Here is an 8,978-nt window from a genome sequence, read left to right as displayed (position 1 = left end):
GCCCATTTAGCCCATCCCCCCCATCCACCTCCCCTCGAGCAACCCTCCAGTTTGTAATCTGTATTTAAGAGTCTGTTATGGTTTGCCTCCCTCTCTGTTTTTATCTAATTTTTCCTTCCCTTCCCCGGGTGCATCTGTTAAGTTTCTCAAATTGCACATATGAGTGAAATCATATGATATCTGTCTTTCTCTGACTGACTTATTTCGCCTTGCATCACACGCTCTAGTTCAATCCACGTTGTTGCAAATGGCAAGATTTCGTTCTTTTTGATCACCGAGTAGTATTCCATTGTGTGTATATACCACATCTTCTTTATCCATTCATCTGTCAGTGGACATTTGGGCTCTTTCCATACTTTGGCTACTATTGATAGTGCTGCTATAAACATGGGGGTGCATGTGTCCCTTCTAAACAGCACACCTGTATCCATTGGATAAATACCTAGTAGTGCAATTGCTGGGTCGTAGGGTAGTTCTATTTTTAGCTTTTTGAGGAACCTCCATACTGTTTTCCAGAGGGGCTGCACCAGTTTGCATTCCCACTAGCAGTGCAAGAGGGTTCCTCTTATATGATTTTCTTCATATGAAATGTCCAAAATAGGCAATGTGTACCGATAGAAAGGAGATTGCACAGTGGTTGAATGTGATGAAGAGAGAGAGGGGACTGGGAATGGGTGGTGACTGCTGTTGCGTATGAAGGTTTTTGGGAGAGCGATGAAATGTTTTAACATTAGATATTGGTGACAGTTGCAAAACTCTGTAAGTATATTAAAAACCACTAAATTGTAGACTTGAAAGGAGAGAATTTTATGGTATACAAATTATATCTTAATACAATTTTTAAAAAAATGTTAGCTTAAGGGGTGCCTGTCTAGCTCAGTCGGTACAGCATGAGACTCTTGGTCTCGGGGTCATAAGTTCGAGCCCCACGTTGGGCGTAGAGAGTTTACTTTAAAAAATTAGCTTCAAAAGACAGCATGGAAGTTAAAGAGTCACTTAAAACCACTTTCCAAGTAAGTTCAGAAGTTTTCTTTCCATTCTACTCTTTAAAAAAACATAGCCAGTGTATGACTCACTGTGAAAAAACAATAATGAGGTAAAAGAATAAGCATTTTCCATCATTTTTCTGTTATACCAAGTAACTACCAAAAGGTTGATTAAAGGTCAAAGGAGCACTGTATTTATAGAAATATTTTTTAAACTGCTTGAAATCCCAGACAATAAGTGTTGATTGTACCAGCAGACCAGCACAGATGGATATGAAAAAGCGCCATTGCAATGTCAACTCAATATTTGGAAATTTCTCTGTAGAATAGAGTGATTTCTTCTTCTTGTGTTTAGCCTTTTCTCCAAGTAGAAACAACTATGGGAGCTGTACAGTACGTTCTCTTGTGGGTGCGCCTGTGAGAGCCACAGGGATTGAAGGGGAAATGCTGACGTAATGGCACACAAGTCCGCCAAGCTACTGGTGATCCAGATGAGTGTCTCTGACCAGATGGTTCAACCAAGACATTCCAAAATGTCATATCTCTATTCCTCCACAGAAGTATTCACATTTCTTGTTTTTAATGTTTATTTATTTATTTTGAGAGAGAGAGAGAGAGAGAGAGAGAGAAAGAGAGAGTACATGAGCAGGGGAGGGGCAGAGAGAGGGAGAGAGAGAATACCAAGCAGGCTCCATGCTGTCAGCACAGAGCCCAACGTGGGCTCAGATTCATGAATCGTGAGATCATGACCTGAACTGAAACCAAGAGTTGATGCTTAACTGACTGTGCCCCCGAGGCACCCAAGAGCTGTCATCCCTTCAACTGAAGAATTCGAGGTATTGAAAAGATAAAGAAGCTGATTGAGTATACCTCTAAAAAGCTGCTTTTACCTGGATGGTAAATTGTGCTTCCTAGTTTACACAGCACACTCAACAGCCATTACCTTATGAGTCTCTTGACAAACCTTGATTTTGGTAGAATTTGTTCCCTTTTGTCTATTGTGCAGACGTGGAAATAATCTCAGTGGATGGAACTCACTTGGGGTCCCGTGTCTCCTGGTGTCTTAGCCCCAAATTGGACCTTTGTTACTGACTCCTTGGCGAGGTTGCTTTCATTGCCCAGGGCTGCCGTCATCACCCAGGGCCTCATGAATAAGCCCTCCAGGACTGCTTTGGTGAGGAAGTTGCTTCTGATCTTCTGCCATCACAGGTCCTGATAGAGCACTCATGCTATCAGGCTCAAATGATCCCAATTCCTCCCTCGATCTCTTTGCATGCATATAATTTCTCCAGATATGTATTGTGTGTTGCATGATCGCTCCCACTATTATGATCTCCTGTCTACTTAGTACTTCCATCTCTATCCTTCCTCTCCCTAGGGGAGGCATCGAAGCAAAGTAGTCAAGAGCATCGACTCTGACGTCAGGACACCAATTTTATAGCCTGGTTTTGTCACTTAACTAACTCTGTGACCTTGAACACATGACTTAACCTAGTTGGGGCTCACCTTTTTTTTTTTTTAATTTAAGTTTGTTTATTTTTGAGACAGGGAAAGAGAGCATGTGTGTGTGAGCGAGTGGGGGAGGGGCAGAGAGAGAGAGGGAGAGGGAGAATCCCAAGCGGGCTCCACACTGCCGGCATAGAGCCCGATGTAGGGTTTGAACCCACAAACTATGAGATCGTGACCTGAGCCAAAATCAAGACTTGGACGCTTAACTGACTGAGCCACCCAGGCATGGGGCTTGGTTTTGTTATATGTCGTATAGAGACAGGAACCCAAGTCCCCATCAAATGTTTGGAATATTTAAATGTAGGGTGGCAGTCTAATTCATCATCCACAGAAGGCCCCAGGTGCAAACGGGATTGCTGTGGGCATCGCTGACATATGGCACCCTACGTAAATGAAACAATGCAGGGAATGGGACTGGCACGCTACGTGGCTCGTACCCAGGCTGTCACGCATGCTGTTGTTCTCTCCGATTCAGACGCTCTCCCCCCCCCCCCCCCACTCTTCCCCAGCTGGCCCCTTCTTATTCTTCAGGTCACAGTTTAAATGCCACTTCTTCGGTGAATCTGTCCCTGACCACCCTATCTAGATCGTTCTTCACTCTTATAGACCTTATTGCAATTTGAACCTATGCATGTTTGTTGATTGCCTCTTCTTCCTCTTCTGCTGGAAGCTCCATCAGTGCGGAGAGCATATTTTTTTCATTCAACGTGGTATTCCCAGGGGCTAGCTTAATGCTTGGTAGGCATTCAAATACTTTATAAAGTGGATGAATGAATGTGTGATTATTAACTCCTTTTCTGTATACTAGTGGTTCTCAATTAGGTTGATTTTGCCCTCCAGGGAACACTTGGCAATATCCGGAGACATTCTGGGATATCACAACCGGGATGGGGGTGCTCCCGGCACCTAGTGGGTACAGGCCAGTGTGCTGCTGAACATCTTACACAACGCACAGGACAGCTTCCCACAGCAGAGAATCGCCCAACCCAAAGTGTCGATAGTGGTGAGGTTGAGGAACCCTACCCTATACCTAGTGACGTAAGGGCTTTTATGACCCTAGGTGGGTGTCAAAATAATGGCTGTACTGAAAGTTATTTGCTTCTTGCTCTTAAAGATGCACACCGTTAAAATGGTGAAAGAAATCAATCAGACTCAGACCTCAAGGATTAAGCAGTAGATGGCACTAGAAGACACTGTAATTTACTCTTAGATCTCTTCGTTGGGTGAGTCGTCTTCACGATTTATAATGTATCCTAGTTAATTTCACCCCTTTCCTACACATACTTATTTTTGTACTAAACTAGATGTGTTAAAACTATATAGCAATGTTTCTGCCATTCAGCTCCACACATATTCAGCTGGTGCCTAGTATATGCAAGGCACTCTGCTGTGTGTAGAGATAAGTAAGCCACTCACAGGCTTTGTCCTCAATAAGCTTACGCTCCTAAACTGATCCCATGTGATAAGCAGATCATTCTGGCAGTCTCAGACCATTACTTGGAGAAATTCATCGTGGTTTCAGGATTTTCTAGGTCCTAGGTAGGTATGTCAGTATAGTACTGTGATGCATGGCGTTGATATGCATAAATGAAGAGAGAATCTTGCCTGGCCTTCTAGAACGTTCCCAAGACTTACCAGACACCTATAGTTTTGATTTCCGCAGAAAAGAAAACCCACATTCTTTTCGTGGTATAGTAAACAATGGGTCTGCGCTTCAGTTGAGTTAAAGCACATATGCCCTAGAAAACATTTCAACTCTTATGGATGCTTTTTGCTACAGGAAATCTAGCAGACCAACTTCTTCTTGAACTTATCAAGTGCTACTTGTGTGTCAGGCCCTGTACTAAGCACTGGGGATAAGAAGATGAATAAAGCAATTTCTATACAGGAGGAAGAAGTGCTCAGAATGTTCCCTATCTCAGCAGATGGCATCATTCATCCAGTTGTGCAGGCCACAAACCTGGAAATCATTCCTCTTTTTTTTTTTTTTTTAAATAGGCTCTATGCCCAGCATGGGGCTCTAACTCGTGACCCTGAGATCAAGACTCACATGTTCCACCAACTGAGCCAGTGAAGTGCCCCCTGGGAACCATTCTTGACTTTTTTTCTTTCACTCCTGTATACAATCCATCAGCAAATGGTGCTGACTGTATGTGAGATTCGCCCATTTCTGCTACAACGACCTCTGCCGTCCTGGTCCAAAGCATCGTTATCTCTATCCTGGGCTATTGGAATAGCCTGGTAACTGGCCTCCTTTCTTGTACTCTCTTGATATTGGTGTCTCCACTTAACAAGAGTTGGCCTTGTAAACTGAAAGTCTGATTTGCCATCCCTCTACTGCCTTCCCGTTGTCATTAAAATAAAATCTAAGCCTCACATGGTCAAGCCTATGCCAGTCTCTCCGACTACCTCTCCTACTACTTCTGTCCCCTTTTCTACAGCTCTAACACCAGTTTCATACCAGCTGGCCTCATCAACTGACATTAACTTAGCACATTGGGGAATTAATTCAGTTACATGCTGGCTCCACCCTGAAAAAGTTGAGCGTCTGTCAGGGCTGGGGGTAGATCAGATGTATATAGCGATGGGACGAACCGGGTGAAGAAGTGCTTTCTCACGATGTGAGGAAGACGCTCTGGAGGAAAAGAACGTTAGCTCTCTCTTGGAAAATAAAGGGGGCTACAACAAAGTAGATTTGAGAATAGAGGGATAAATTAACTCGAATATGAACAGAAGTAAAAGGGAGGATGACGAACGAAGACTCCAGGGTGTCTAGGCTGTGACCTAGAGATGTGTCGTACAGGCAGATGTAAGGGTTGCAAGAGGATATAGATATTTTTTAACATCTGCGTGGCTGTTTCTTTCCAGCAAAGTACCGGAAAAATGATCTAAAATTTGTCCTCTGTGTGCCTCCTGTCAGGCATTATTCTAGTTAGTTGATGTACCGTATCTCATCGGATTCCCATACCACTGATAGGGCATTGGCGGTATAACCCCTTTGGGAAACACAAGAAACTGAGGCACAAAGAAGTTACGTTACATGCCAGGCATCATACAGCGAATAGGTGGCATTTGAGTCTGGGTCGATCTGCTTCCCAAATCTATTTTTTCCTATAGACATACACTACCTCCTTATTGTTGTTAAACTCTTAAATAACATAACGTCCCCCCAGCAATACCATTAGTTGCATGGTGAAAACCTCCTAAGTGACTAGGCAAATGGAAACTACTTTTTGAAACCTTTGAATATGTGTGTGAATCACATCAGGTTTGCTCGAAGAAGGTGTTGTTTTGCCTCCGTGACTCTTCGGAAAAGCATTTTCTACCAGTACAAATGCATTTAATCAGTTAAGACTGTTCCAAATGGCTTGCTCATTTGCCTAAACATAAATTTTGTTTGGAAAACACTTGCAAGTGTAGAGACAGCTTCAATATGAATTATGGCGCTCGGAGTGTTCAAGTAAGATGGATAGTGGCTGGACTCAGGATTAATGTCATATTTTTCTGCAGAAGAGCTTTAGGAAGTTTAGTTATGGCAGCATTTGAAGTCAGCTTAGTCAGTTGGGAATTTTAATTAAGTTCTGGGCAGCCCCTAAGTATACCATATTCGGAGGCCATTTTTTCCTAGTAGCCACAGAAAATTGGGCATGTGTACACGAATACTGTTCATGGACATAAATCATAGCCAGCGGGAAGGTTCGGAGGGTAGAAAGTTGGCTCAAAGCGATGTTCGCAGAAACTTCAAGCCAACTTAACCATCAGATTTGCGTATTGGTTTTCTACTTCTTTTAAAATAATATTTGAGCTTTTTCTTTTGGTTCTGGAAAGCCACCTTATCGCTTACAGTCCTATCTAGCTCATGAATTCATTTTTTCAGAACAGCAGGGAATGTTCCTGATGCCTAAAGCTCACAAAAATCGCCTGTATTTCTTTTTTAGGGTACAGTTACGTACTTTAATTTTGGTTTTCTTTATGCATATTTCTCCCTCCATTAAATCTCTCCCCTTTAAAAATGTTTCCCCATCTCTGGGTATGGTGACGAAGACAGAATTGGTGATGAAACCATACAGAGAATGGGTAGGCTGAGGCCACTTGCTGCCTCAAGTTCAGTGTTTGTTATTTGTAGTCGTGTCTATCCTTAGGACACTATTGATGAAACTGCTTATTTGGAAAATTGGTGTTCTCAAGTGGAAACTTCAGAATTTTTCTGTTTTGAACAAGACTTAGAACCTGCGCAATGCTTAAAAAACGACTTTCAACGTGAGGAGAAGGTCGTGAAAATTAAGAATGAATATCTGGGGGCACCTGGGTGGCTCAGTTGGTTAAGCATCTGACTTCGGCTCGGGTCATGATCTCACAGTTCGTGAGTTCAAGCCCCACGTTGGGCTCTGTGCTGACAGCTCAGAGCCTGGAGCCTGCTTCAGATTCTGTGTCTCCCTCTCTCTTTCTCTCTCTCTCTGCCCCTCCCCTTCTCTCTCTCTCTCTCTCTCTCAGATATAAATAAACGTTTTTTCTTAAAAAAAAAAAAGAATGAACATCTGTTTTAAAATTCTTTTCCTTTCCTTCTAGAATCTTTACTTTGGAGAATGACAATACCATCCTTACAGTCACCCAGGCTTAAAAGTTCAGTCATCATTTGATTTCTCGTCCTCAAACCTCATATAGCTTTTGCTATAGTTTTTTTTCTACTTAAACATCTCTCTGACCCTCATTATTCCTTGCCTAACAGTTAGAAAAACCTAAAGAAAAAAAGAAAAATATGTTAGTTTGTCAGCTCGACTCTACCCTTGCCTCCATTGCAACGACGTCTTTCCGTATCTGTCTCCCTTTCCTAGACCATTAGCTGTTTGACAATGATGCTGTCTTATTAGTGCTATCTCTTCAGTACCTGTGACAGTGCCTGCCACACAGTTGTAAATCGTTAACATTTATTCAACAAATGTTTATTGAACGCCTACTCGGTTTTAACCACTGGGACTGTGTAAGCAAATAAGACAGACTTGGCCCTGCCCTCATGCCACCGAAGATCTAGTGGGGAGAGACAGACCAAGGATAAGTAGAAAACAAATAAAAATTAAGTTGTATTGAATGAGCTTAAGAAAAGAAGGGAATGAACAGAGAAAAACGAGGGGTTTCCGCTTTAGGTAGGGTTCACAGAAGCTTGATGGAAGAAATGTAGCAAGCCACATAATGAAAGGGCAGAGAGCATGACAGACAAAAGAAACAGCGTGTGCAAAGGTCCTGAGGTAGGACCTTTATTCTCCTTGAAGAACCAAAGTAAGACCAGTGTGGCTGAAGCCTAGTCTCACAAAGTATGGTGGGATACCTATACCAACGTCGGGCCCATCAGGGTCACATCATGAGTCTTCATGGAATGGCAAAGGCTTTTAGGATGAGGATAAGAACCTCAGATAAGCATTTGCGAAGGAAAAGTCGTGCTGCTCTGGTGGTGGGGGGGGGGGGGTGAAGCACAAAAGGGGCAGAAAGGCCAGCGGGTACTGTCGTAGGGATCCAGGTCCGAGTTGTTCTCGCCTGAAGAAATTGCCTCTCGTCTACATTTTCCGGATTGCCTTTCGCCTCTGGCGTCCTAAGTCACTTGTGCTCTAGCTTTATTTTTCTGGTGAAGCTTCACTCACGTTTCTGTGTTCTGCATTTTGCGGCACCTGACAATTCCAAGACTTCCTGGGTACGGAATTGAAGACTTCCCGTGACACTCTTCTGCGCGGGCATGCCTCCCATTTCTTTTCCCGGATGTGTCCTGTGCTCAGGCCAAACTGTAGTACTCGCCAGGCCCAGACGTGCCCCTTGCTTTCCTACGCCTACCTATTGAATCAGGTGATTGTGCCGGGAATGCTTCCTTCCTCATTTCTTTCCACGAAGTGTTTGTGCTTCCTTCTGGGACTGCTTCCGGTCTTGACACCTGCAACTTTTTCTGATACCAAGAACCAGAAGTAGCACCTCCCTCATCTGCATCTGTCCTGACAGCACGCTTTTTCTCTTTTTCCTACCTTGCTCTTTGCTCCCTTCGATCCGTCTGTGTCATTCTTTTCTAAGTCTAGCACCTTGACCATAGCTTGAGCTCAGATTCGATTGAAACGAGGGCCTTTTTGTGTATTGTAGCATCTAACAGAAGACTATGCGTGTGCATTTAGTGCCCCATAGCTTAGTAGTTCTTGCGTAATTTTGAGATTATTTTGAACAAAACAGGTTGGCTTCAGAGCTCCGTATTCTTGGACGCGTACTCACTTTGTATCTCTGAACATCTGGTTCTGAGATACAAGCACCTCATGTGCATGTGTTTGCGCCAGAATATCCCGCTACTTCATAAGAACAGTAAGCGCTCGGCACTTGCCTCTAAATCATAATCTTTAATTAATATTGAGATTTCAGGACTTGATAGGTAAAAAGGGACACCAAGAAGAAAGTAGCTGCAATGAAGAAACAGTGCAAGGGAGGAAATTATGTCGGGGTTGGCATTAGCAC

This window comes from Lynx rufus, unplaced genomic scaffold (genome assembly GCF_022079265.1).
Source record: "Lynx rufus isolate CCGP_SWC_20201006 ecotype Redwood Valley unplaced genomic scaffold, mLynRuf1.p SCAF_19, whole genome shotgun sequence".
Taxonomy (NCBI): domain Eukaryota; kingdom Metazoa; phylum Chordata; class Mammalia; order Carnivora; family Felidae; genus Lynx; species Lynx rufus.
This window is presented reverse-complemented; position numbering follows the sequence as displayed.